The sequence below is a fragment of the Nuphar pumila genome, chromosome 7 (assembly GCF_984573655.1).
Source record: "Nuphar pumila chromosome 7, dmNupPumi1.hap1.1, whole genome shotgun sequence".
Taxonomy (NCBI): Eukaryota; Viridiplantae; Streptophyta; class Magnoliopsida; order Nymphaeales; family Nymphaeaceae; genus Nuphar; species Nuphar pumila.
Window position 1 is genome coordinate 87,451,054 of NC_143255.1, and position 12,634 is coordinate 87,463,687.

The following is a 12,634-nucleotide window of genomic DNA, read 5'->3' on the forward strand; positions in this document are numbered from 1 at the left end:
TTAGGAGCTCCCACAAAACCTAGACCTACAAAATCGGCACATGCTCTCGATCTGGAAAAAGTCTATTTCCAAGCATTTAGCTAGCTCAGCCTGCAATCAAACCACAAAAAATTCAAAATATTATATGTTATTCATTGTCATATAAATAGTTGTTTTTCATTGTTCATGTTGCCCTATGTACTAAATGAGTTGCAACTCATAGTGAAGCCTATTACTGAACCAAACATTGACCAACACTAACAGCAGCAATTGCTGGGCCTCGAAATCAATCCAAGTTCCAGATTCTGTAGGCAAACCTCCACTCATGCAATCAAACACATGGATACGATGCTTATCACATAAGTTTCTCACCCCCTTTAATATAACATTTGTTGACGCATTAAAATGAAAATTAGGGAATAACCAGACTGCACATATGGCACAAGTTCAAAAGGACGCAAAAATGGAGCAGTAGATAATGCAACAATTTCGAACGAAGGCATCTAGAACATGCATGCACATGGAATGTCGTGATTAAATTAATAAAGAATAATCATGCCATGAAGGTTTAAGCACTGCAACCATTTTTACCCAACGTTCTACCATGTGAGACCTCAAAGGAAATCAATGATGACGTTTCTGATCAGATTGAATTGAAAGTACATCCCACCAATGCTACATCATCAGTCAATAGATGAAGACCCAGAGAGAGACTAAGATGAGATTTTACATATATGATATACTTTGGAATTCACCAGTTCAAAAAATAGAATATTAATGGAGCATATACAAAAATAAACCATAACCATAAACACCATGTGAGAAAATCAAATGCCACTAGCATGATTATTATTCTTTAAGTGATGATTCATATAAAAATTTAAACATATGATTCAAAATTAAATCATGAAGATATTTGTAGTTTCAGTCAAAGTTTGCAGATGTAGCCACAAAATATGTTTAAAGAACTAAAGAAAAGAGCCTAAAATAAAAGCGTAAAAAGGCATCCGTAAGTTGACACCTATGTAGTGTCAAGAATTGACAATATCACTACACAAACGATACAGTGACCCTTCGATAACATTTTCAAAGCTAATGTCTTTTATCCTATGTCACAAGGATTCAGGCTGCACACGCGTCGATGCAACGTGAACGGGTACAGCACCCGGTGTGGTCAACCCGACCATGGGTGTAGTCAACGCACCTAAGGTCATTTTGGTCCAATTTTTAGATTTAAAAAAAAAATCTGCCTAATGAAATGGGGGGGGGGGCAAAGTGGAGGATTAGGGCATTTTTTTTTTGCCCTAATCCTCTCTTCGTCTCCTCTCCAACTCCATCTGCTCTCTGCCAACCCCGACACTGCCACAGATCGCTCCGTCAGACCTCCTCAGGTATGCCCCTAACTCCCTATGCTCTCCTCCTCTCCTCTCAGACTCCCTCTGCTCTCCTCCTCTCCTCTCTGTCTTCTCTCTCTCCCTCTTAGAATGTCGAGGAGGGGTCCGATGTCGTCGTGGCTGTGAGCGATGCTAATTTGCCATGAGGTGCTTGGGTGCTCGGCTTCTTAACATGTTCATCATGCAAATGGTTGTGCGCACAACTTGTGCTTTTTTGGGTCTCTATGTTTGCTTTCCCTTTGCCATAGCGGAATCATATCTATACTTGGTGCTAATGGCTCAATTGCAAGGTTCCTTGTGCATCTTGCCAGAGGGCTTAGACATGCGGTTTGGCGGGCCACACTGCAGCATTGTCCTTGTTGGTTCCCTTGCCGCTATGTGGGCTTTTGGATGTTCGGTATGTGTTGACTCAGGTGGAGAGTCAAAACAGCTCTCCTTCCTGCACTGATATTTTCAATGTCGGAATCGATGGATGACACTTCGCAGTTGCACGACCTTCGGGCTAGTGCTGCAACGTTTACGAGGGATGCTACATGGTTGATCCTGCCAGTAGTTATATGCTTGTCTCAAAGATTAAGCCGTGCATGTGTAAGTATGAGACTGTGAAACTGTGAATGGCTCATTAAATCAGTTACAGTTTGTTGTAACTGCGAAACTGCAAATGAAACTGATAATTGTTTTTTTTTTTATGTTGTTAACTGATAAAACTTAAAAATTATATATATATATATATATATATATATAATTTATTTATTTATTTTTTGCCACACCCCACACCCCCACACCCAAGGTTTTTGAAAATGACCCACCCCTGCACCCACACCCGACCCACACCCATGTGACATAGCTTTTATCTAACATGTAATAGAAGGGTCTATTTGTAATCGTATTCATTGCTCACTAATATAAATGACGGTATCCCAACCCAGAGCTAACTTGAACAATTCTTCTTCTGGCTGCAACCCTTGTTCTCCATTAATTTTCTATTGCAAGCTACGTCACATGGATATGGCAGTGGATACAGGGATGCAGCCATTTTTATGAAGTTTTAAATATGACTAGTATATAAGGGGACACGATATGGAGAACAAAATGGAGTGTCCAATGTCCATGTGACATAGATTGCAAATATCTTGAATAAACAGTCATCATGTATTAAAAACTAGAGCCTCGTGTTAGTGTCAAATAGCTGCCGTGTGTCTGATACTAGCATGTCTAACAGGTAAAGCATCCAGCCGACATAGCCAACAATTAGAATGAATATGGCATAAGTCCTTAGCATCCATCACTAGCTGTTAAAATCAATTGAAAGCTTAAGTGTTTCACCTAATTTACTAGGGCCACCAACAGATTGGATCTGATCAGGATCTAGGATGACAAAGACCCACACCTGGACCAGGACCCCATTCCAACTTAATCAAACAAGGTCTGACAAACATACACCTGATCCATCGAACCCACTATTATAGTGGAAAAAACTCCAGCTAATCCAACTCATCATTCTTGAGTTGGACCTAAGCTGATCTAAGGTTGTATTTCTGTCAGAGGTTCCAGATCCCACGTGTTTTCAGATTTAGTCAGAAATCTCTCATGGCCAATATATAGGTCCACAGTCGAGGATAAATCCAACCCATCATGAATCCTATCATTGCTGAAATAGAAAACCTCAAAATTTGTATTTAAAATAAGAATAATCATCAAAACTTTTGACATTTGATATGCCTCATTTCAAACTTCGGCACTCAAGAATTGTACCTTCATTTGTGGGACCAATGCAGGTCCCTCATACGCAAAAGCTGTATACAGCTAAACAAGGGTAGCTCCTGCCCGTATCTTCTTGTATGCATCCTCACCACTAAATCAAACACATTTTTCAACAAGTCAAACTCGTTAAAATTTGAGAAAAGTACTTCAGGATAAAACTACAATCTTTTGGGTGCATATTTACAATGAAGTAACAATCTTTTGATTACTATACCTGCTAATACCTCCACAGCCGATGAGAGTGATTTTTCCCTGATTGTATTAAATAAAAAAAAATCTCACTTCCACCAGCAGGAAGAAGGATACAAACAAAAACAGTAATTGCGTGAAGCAAGATTACAATCATGAAATCAAAAGCAGATGACGAATATAAATTAGACAAATGAATTAGTAACCCTTGGTGTTGCCTGATTTCATATGCAGAATTATAGATCTCACTGAAGGATAACAAGTTCTATTTTACATTTTTCTTTCTAGTACTCCAGAATATTAATCAGCATACTTGTGTTAAAATATACATCTCCTTGAGAATATATGTTGACAATCTAAATAGAGGCTTTCCACTCAATCTACCAGGCTATTCAGCCACAGGCAGCTTCTTTACAGACTCTGGTCTTGAGATGGTTGTGTTTGATATAATCTGCAGAACATCCACATGAAAGTCAATAGCAAGACAGTATTGAGTATTCTCATCAAAGATTGTCCAATTTGGACTGGCAAGTCTATGCAGTATCTTGAAGAGGTTTCTTTTAAGGGAAGTTAAAAGCAATGTAGTTTTTCTTGGGGAAATCTCGCAAAATACTAGGTTTTTCTAAATATAATATCACAAAATGAAAAAATTGAATTCCTCAAAAACTATTGCAACACGATCATAATTTTCAGTCTAACCCTTTTTGCAAAATATAGTAATATTCTTTCCTTTATTCAATTTTGTAACAAAACCTTCAAACACATTATTTTCATAATACTATGAGATTTGGTGACTATGATCCAAAGTAAACTAAATGATCAAGGTTTTGTTGTGACATAAAGTTAGCAGAGTAGCCTATAGAGGCAAACCCCGCCCAAGTTTTTCGTCACACAAGCATCCAATTAGATCATTTTTAAGCATAGACACAAATCTCACTCTTGGGACATTTTTGGCAACATATATCTTTGAATATATTTAAAAAAAAAAAATCATTTTTCAAAAACTTCTCAGAAAGTTTTAAAAAGCAAAAAAATACTAAAACTTAACAATAGTTTCTCTAACTGGAGATGACAAACCTAGCATACAAATAATAGGGTACATGGACCCACTAGCCTATCGGACCCCTGTAGGTGAGTTAACCCCCCTGCAGGTCAATTATGAAACGCCTCCCTCTTCACAAGGCATCAAGTGTCAACAGGTAATGCCCACGTAAAATGGGCATGATGCTTAATATTTTTTCACTAAATTTAAATTGTTTATTTATGTAAAAACAAAAAAAAAAATTGTTTGGGCCGGACCCGACCCGGGCCACCGCCCCTCGCTGTCATTAAAAGGCAGCGAGGCAGGCGGGAGGAGGGTTACGAAACCCCCCTCACCGCCTCTCGCTCTCTGTTCTCTCTCTCTCATCCTCTTGTCCCCGACTCTCTCCCTCACCGACCCTCTTGTCTCCCTCGGTGTCTCCGACTCTCGCTCATCCACCGTCACCGACGCCGGCAACTCTCGACAACCCGCCGCCACCGACATCATCAACCCTCTTCTTGTCGGCGAGTTTCCCTCTGGCGACCACCAGGTACGCCTTTCTCTCCCTTTTCTCTTCCGTTTCGCCGCCTCTCCTCCCTCGTTTCTCCTCTTCTCTCTGTCATCGACAGACGAGGGCAAAGCCCTTCCCGTCGGTTGTTTACGACGGGGAAGGGCCGTGTGACAGAGGTTTTAACCCCACCTGTCGCCAACAGCTTGGCAGGGGTAAAACCCCTGCCGCCTGTGAGGAGGGTTTCGGCAGGGGGTTTTGGGGGCCCTGCTTGCCGTTTTGACTTTACCAGGGAGGGTCGAGACCCCTCCCTGCCTCCTGTTCCTCTAAGGAACCGACAGGGACCTTTGGACCTTTGGTCCCTGTCTCGTATCCTGTTAAGCACATCGACAGGGGCCTTTGGCCCCTGCCTCCTCTCCCAAAGGTCGCAGGGGGATATTAACCCCTGCGTCTTTCTCTCGTTGCTCATTTTTCTGGCAGGGGCCATCGGCCCCTGCCCTTTTTTTTTTGTTGATGCTATTCTAGCAGGGGCCGAAGGCCCCTACCCCTTTTACTGTTCCAGCAGGGGCCACCAGACCCTGCCCTTTTTTGTACTTTTCCAGCAGGGGCCGATGGTCCCCTGCTTTTCTTTTTCTTTTCCTTTTTCTTTTAAGATTTCCAACAGGGGCCGAAGGCCCCTGTCTTTTCTAAAAATAACCAGCGGGGGCCGATGGCCCCTGCACCTGTTCCTTAGCGGCAAGGGTCATTTGGCCCTACCCTATCCTTTTTTTTTTAGTCAATTGGGACAGTTGGCCTAGCCCCTATCTATCAGAGAAGTCGAGTCTTCTCCTTGCTTTTGCTTTTGTTTGGGTTGCATGTTAATATCACATAATTGCAGCTACGACAGATCCCACTCGCGCTCCGCAACCCGAGCCGTCAATCGTATACATCTGTAAACGCCAGCGAGCTCGTAACTCTCCAAGGTAGGGGAAGATTGCACGGAAGACTTGGATAATTGAACTAAGTTCAATTAAACTAAAAACGATCATTAAATGAATATATATATATATATATATATAAATATATATATTTATACGAGTATGCTCTTTACTCAAGGATGTGGTTCCGCAATCCTTGCCCTTTTCCTTCTATCAGTTTACTTGTCATCACGCATCGCGTCGAGGTTTAGCGCTGCACTTCTGCTTACCGCCTTTACCTTACGTCGCGCTCTGCACCTAGGCCCTTGCTTTTGCATATGTGTTGGTATTGCCTTGCTATTGCAGATGACGTGCAGGTTTCTGCTCTTTGCGTATGCCTTAAAGGCATCCTTGTGGAGGATGCAAGGGGCAATTACTACTCTCTCTCTTGCGACAAGAGTTGAGTTGGGAGCTAGCGTTTCATCCTCGTCTAAGGAGAGGGATACCTTGCAAGGATCCTGACTCTTCGAGTATGCAGTTCTGCGAACGAGTTGGGGTTCGAGCAAGCTACTTAGCAGAGGTTCTATTGCGAAACCTGTATCCCGTCTATCGAGACCGGTATCGAGTCATGCGAGGCATGTAGATACCCCGATAGCGGATAAGGTTCTAGAAAATTGCATACATAATGTTGGCACAAGGTACTGTTATTTCAAAAGATAAAGTAAAGTTGATAAACTTTACATCTTTGTGAAACACTCCTGTTGAGGCTTCTATTGAGGAGTTATACCCCCTTCATCCTAGAGTACTTGTAGTCGTGCACGACACGTCTAGTACTGCGATGATCGGATGAGACGGTTGTGCAACCTCGAACAGTGCTGAATGCACAATGTTGTAATCACATAAATGGCCTCACATTCGCCTTCACAGGCAAGATGCTCGAGTGGTTTAAATATCACAACATAGAGTGGGTCGTTAGTTAAGCAACCCCTAACGTACATATTCTCTTCTATGTGTCTGTCAAGGGAGAGGACAGAGCGGTACAAACTCCAATTGACAGGTTGTTAACAACCACCCTACGGGCAACGATCCGACCTCCCCAATCATTGGAGTTAGGGGAAAGCGGCTACAATAGTTAGCTCAACACTTCTGCAGAAGTTGGATGCATCCGTGGCACTGCCTCCTTTGGGGAATCCTCTCTCGGCTAAAGTCGTCCCGTTAGAGCGAAGTCAACTAGCTATTCGTGTTATTGAAAATACATAGAATAACAGATGCCCGAACTAGTCTCAGTTGTTTCTACGTTTTGCCTGCGCATACCCGCAGGCCAGTAATTATCGAAACATAAGGTCTGTTCACACTGGTCGTTGGGTCGTGAGATTCGCTTGCACTACGGATTCACTTGCACTACGAATTTGCTTACACTACTGACTCGCTTGCACTACTTATTCGCTTGCACTACTTATTCACTTACACTACTTATTCGCTTGCACTACTTACTCGCTTGCACTACTTATTCGCTTGCACTACTTACTCGCTTGCACTACCTATTCGCTTGCACTACTTATTCGCTTGCACTACTTATTCGCTTGCACTATTTATTCGCTTGCACTACTTACGCGCTTGCATTATTTTACCTCGTGCATTGCTTACCTGTTTGACTGCATATTTGCTTTAAACTGCGTAACTTGCTTAATTAAATGTATATAATTCAGTTTCCTGCAGTCTCTCTTGTGCACCTACTAGTTTTTCGCGAAACTAACCCATTCTATGGGTACAGGTGATGATTAGGTACACCACAGGCGATGGCAAGATGGCTCCAAGACGTTCTTCTTCCTGCTCTTAGCTCGCGTCCTGATGTTTGGGGTTTTGTAATGGATTTTCCTTGGGATATCCGAATTTTGTACTATTTGGAGAACTTCTTAAATGAAAGTGGCTTTTCAAAGTGTTTGCAAGTAGCATGGGTTGTGTGTTTTGGTTCTTTTAGCTAACGCGCCCAAAGTTGTCAGTTTGCCTTTCTGAAATTAACAAAAGAATAGTCTTCCGCTGATTTTATAAACCATCTCTGAGATAAAGAGATGTCTTTTTAGTCTCTTGTTTGTTCTTCTGAAAGGTTTGCAAGTTGGAAATTTTGGGGCGTTACAACTTGGTATCAGAGCTAAAGGAAGCAAGAACTCTTGACCATTGAGCATCTGCATCGCGCTGTGAGTATACCTTTCCTCTTGCTTAGTAGGTATATTTTGCATTGTTAAGCTAAGTGGCTTGACATGTTCTGCTTATGTACCAGTATTGCTGGATTTTCATAAACTACTCATGTTAAACATGAATGGTACGTATGTTTTGGCTTATCTCGAGCTTGCTTAGGTTTCTAATTATTGGTATTCCTTGTTTACTGCAAGGATGGCAAGAAACTCGAACGAAGGGTCTGCTGACGAATGGTCAGATCAACGGAGATTCGTGATGGATTCCCTAAGTTCCCTGGCAGCGGCTATGCGAGACCAGATTCGTTCCCAAAGGGAACCAACGCCCATTCCTGAGCCGATTCCGCATACCGTAGTGACGTATGAAAAATTTCTGAAGCTGGACCCCCCGACCTTCGACGGCAAGCCTGACCCAGACATGGCCGATAACTGGGTGAAGAAGGTGGAACGAGTGTTCGAGGTCTTGTCAGTGTCCGATGACAAGAAGACATTATTCGGGACCTTCAAGCTGAAGGAGAATGCCCGCAGTTGGTGGGACATGGCCCGGGGTGTGCAGTTTCCAGGAATTTCGCCCATTCCTTGGGAAGCTTTCAGAAAGGCTTTCTTGGAGAACTACTTCCCGCCTCATGCGAGGGAGAAGAAGAAGGTGGAGTACTTGGAGCTCCGCTAGGGCAATTCGAGTTTGACGGATTACATCGCCAAATTCCAGAGTTTCGAACCCTACTGCCCCAATCTGTTCGCGGATGATCGTGAGCGAGCAGGAAAGTTTGTTCGGGGGCTGAAGGAGGGACTCATGTATCGGGTCCTAACGAGCATGCCCTCGACCTTCTCTGCGGCAGTTGCTGCCGCCACCCTGCTGAGTGAAGCTTGGGAGCGCATAAGAGTACTCAGAGGAGGAGGCCACCCGCTACGGGTGGTGAGCCGAAGACACCTTCTGGCGACCCAGGCAAACGACCATTCCTTCCTGTGAAGACCGAAGGAGGAAGGAAACAATATTCTCCTTCGAAGCGTCAGCGGCCTCAGGGCAACCCTCCAGCCAGGCAACAGGCTGGCAACGTATGCCCCAGATGCCACCAATCTCACATTGGGCAGGCGTGCCCGTTTGACAAGCGGATGCCTGTATTGTGGCAAGATGGGCCACTATGCCCGTGATTGCCGCAAAAAGGCGGCTGACGATTCCGGGCATATCAGCGGAGCACCTTTGCTCCCTCGGCCACCACAGCCGCAACAACAGTATCAGACGCCACAACCGCATGCGAGCAGTCAAAGGAGGGTGCCGGGACGCGTCTACTCAGCCAAGGCCGAGCAGTTGACCAAGGGCGACCTAGTGCAAGGTACCCTTCTTGTCGCTAACCAAGCGGCTTTTATGCTTTTTGATTTTGGTGCCACACACTCTTTTATTTCTGTAAATTTTGCCGAGTATTTGCACATACCTGTAAAACCTTTGCATAATACCCTTGAAGTGTATAACCCTATTGGAAAAAACACCATTTGTGCGGCCTACGTACCAGAGTTAGACGTAGTCTTGGCAGATCGACATCTACCGACTTGTGCTATCCTGCTAGTGATGACAGAATTTGACATCATCCTGAGCATGGATTGGCTGCACAAGTATCATGCCAAGATTTTCTGCCGAGATAGCAGGATTGTCTTATCTCCACCAGGAATGCCCAAGATGGAATTCAAGATCGTGAAACCCGTTCGGGCGAGCAAGTTGATTTCGTCGCTGAAGGCGCAGAGCTACCTGAGGAAATGATGCACTGCCTTTTTGGTCAGTGTCATCCAGTCCGAGCCGATGCTTCCGGGACAGGCTTGGGTTGCGTCTTAATGCAGAACGATAGAGTGATTGCCTATGCATCGCACCAACTTAAAATACATAAGAAGAATTATCCGACTCATGATTTGGAGTTAGCAGCGGTGGTCTTCGCATTGAAGATATGACGGCACTATTTGTATGGGGAGCAGTTCGAGGCTTTTACAGATCATAAGAGCCTAAAATATTTGTTTTCGCAGAAGGAGCTGAATATGAGGCAGCGGCGTTGGCTAGAATTCCTCAAGGATTACGACTTTACTTTGTCATACCACCCAGGAAAAGCGAACGTTGTGGCCAACGCTCTGAGCCGCAAGTCTCCTAACATTTCCGTTAATTTGTTATTTGCGGGGGTGGAAGCTGATCGAGGATCTAATATCATGGGAACCATTTGCGGTCACTCCAGTTTCGATCAGTCTTTCCAGCATGGTAGCTCAGCCTGAGCTATTGTCAAAGATCTTTGTCAGTCAGAAGATCGATGCGCAGTACGAAAAGCTGAAGGCTCTAGCGCAGCGGGCCGATACCCCCTTCCGTCTGAGTGAGGAAGGAGGTGTATGGAATAAGGATCATCTCTGGGTGCCAAAAGATCCTATTTTGAGAGATGAGATTCTTGCCGAAGCCCACAAGTCCAAGTACACGATTCACCCAGGCGACACGAAGATGTTCAAAGATTTGCAGCGCAGATATTGGTGAAGTGGAATGAAGCAGGACGTAGCCGAGTACGTTTCAAAGTGCTTGACTTGCCAACAGGTTAAGATCGAGCACCAGCGACCAGGCGAAGTGATGCAACGGATGAAGATTCCATAATGGAAGTGGGAAGACATCACGATGGACTTCATCGTCGGTTTGCCAAGGATGCGGAGGAAGCACGATGCGATTTGGGTGATCGTGGATTGACTCACTAAATCGACGCATTTCCTCCCTATACGGCTCAGTCAGTCAGTGGACAACTTGGCAGACCTCTATGTCAGAGAGATTGTGAGATTGCACTGTGTTCCTGTGTCAATCGTCTCCGATCGTGACCCGAGGTTCACCTCCAGGTTTTGGGGGCAGCTGCAGTTGGCCTTGGGCACAAAACTGAAATTCAGCACCGCCTTCCACCCTCAAACCGACGAGCAATCTGAACGCACGATTCAGACTTTAGAAGACATGCTGCGAGCGTGCATGTTAGTCTAGAAGGGAGAATGGGATTCTCATACCGGGTTGGCAAAATTCGCGTACAATAATAGTTATCATGCGAGTATCGGTATGGCCCCGTACGAAGCCTTGTACGGGAAGCCTTGTCGGTCACCTATTTACTGGGATGAGGTTGGTGAACGGATGCTAGATTCACCTATAGTGCTACAACACTATACTCAGCAAGTGAAGATGATCAGAGAACATCTGCGTACCGCGCAGAGTCGGCAAAAGTGTTACGCCGATCGTCAACGTAGAGAGCTCGCGTTCTCACCAGGAGATATGGTTTTTGTTAAGGTATCTCCTACAAAGAGCATTTTTCGTTTCGGGAAGAAGGGAAAGCTGAGTCCCCGGTTCGTCGGACCTTTTGAGATACTGGGCCGAATCGATGAGGCGGCTTACCGTGTTGCGCTGCCTCCTCAGTACGCTCAGATCCACGACGTCTTCCACGTATCTATGCTGAGAATATACGTTCACGACCCATCACACATCATTCATTATGATGATGTGGATATCCAAAAAGACTTGACGTTCGAGGAAAGACCAGTGGCAATCATTGATCGTCGAGACCAAGTGCTCAGATCGAAGACAATTACTCTTGTAAAAGTACGTTGGCAACACCATGGAATTAATGAATGTACATGGGAGCCTGAGTTAGATATCAGGGATAAATACCCTAACTTGTATTTTGACCAATATATGCTATAGAAATTTCGTGGACAAAATTATTTTAAAGAGGGTAGGATGTAATAACAAAAAAATACGCCTTTGTCTCCCATTTCTCTTCCGTTTCGCCGCCTCTCCTTCCTCGTTTCTCCTCTTCTCCCTGTCATCGACAGACGGGGGCAAAGCCCTTCCCGTCGGTTGTTTACGATGGGGAAGGGTCGTGCGACAGGGGTTTTAACCCCACCTGTCACCGACAGGTCGGCAGGGGTAAAACCCCTGCCGCCTGTGAGGAGGGTTTCGGCAGGGGGTTTTGGGACCCCTGCTTGCCGTTTTGACTTTACCAGGGAGGGTCGAGACCCCTCCCTGCCTCTTGTTCCTCTAAGGAACCGACAGGGACCTTTGGTCCCTGTCTCGTATCTTGTTAAGCACATCGACAGGGGCCTTTGGCCCCTGCCTCCTCTCCCAATGGTCGCAGGGGGCTATTGACCCCTGCGTCTTTCTCTCGTTGCTCATTTTCCTGGTAGGGGCCATCGGCCCCTGCCCTTTTTTGTTGTTGATGTGATTCTAGCAGAGGCCGAAGGCCCCTGCCTCTTTTACTGTTCCAGTAGGGGCCACCAGCCCCTGCTCTTTTTTGTACTTTTCCAGCAGGGGCCGATGGTCCCCTGCTTTTCTTTTTCTTTTGCTTTTTCTTTTAAGATTTCCAACAGGGGCCGAAGGCCCCTATCTTTTCTAAAAATAACCAGTGGGGGCCGATGGCTCCTGCACCTGTTCCTTAGCGGCAAGGGTCATTTGGCCGTGCCCTATCCTTTTTTTTGAGTCAATTGGGACAGTTGGCCCAGCCCTATATATCGAAGAAGTCGAGTCTTCTCCTTGCTTTTGCTTTTGTTTGGGTTGCATGTTAATATCGCATAATTGCAACTACGACGGATCCCACTCGCGCTCCGCGACCCGAGCCGTCAATCGTATACATCCGCAAACGCTAACAAGCTCGTAACTCTCCAAGGTAGGAGAAGATTGCACGAAAGACTTGGATAAT

At 45.0% G+C, this 12,634-nt stretch overlaps 1 pseudogene; it reads right to left on the reverse strand.

Moving 5' to 3' along the window:
* LOC149832426 (dihydroorotate dehydrogenase (quinone), mitochondrial-like) overlaps window positions 1–12,634 on the reverse strand; it is a 120,103-nt pseudogene continuing 107,469 nt past the window's right edge.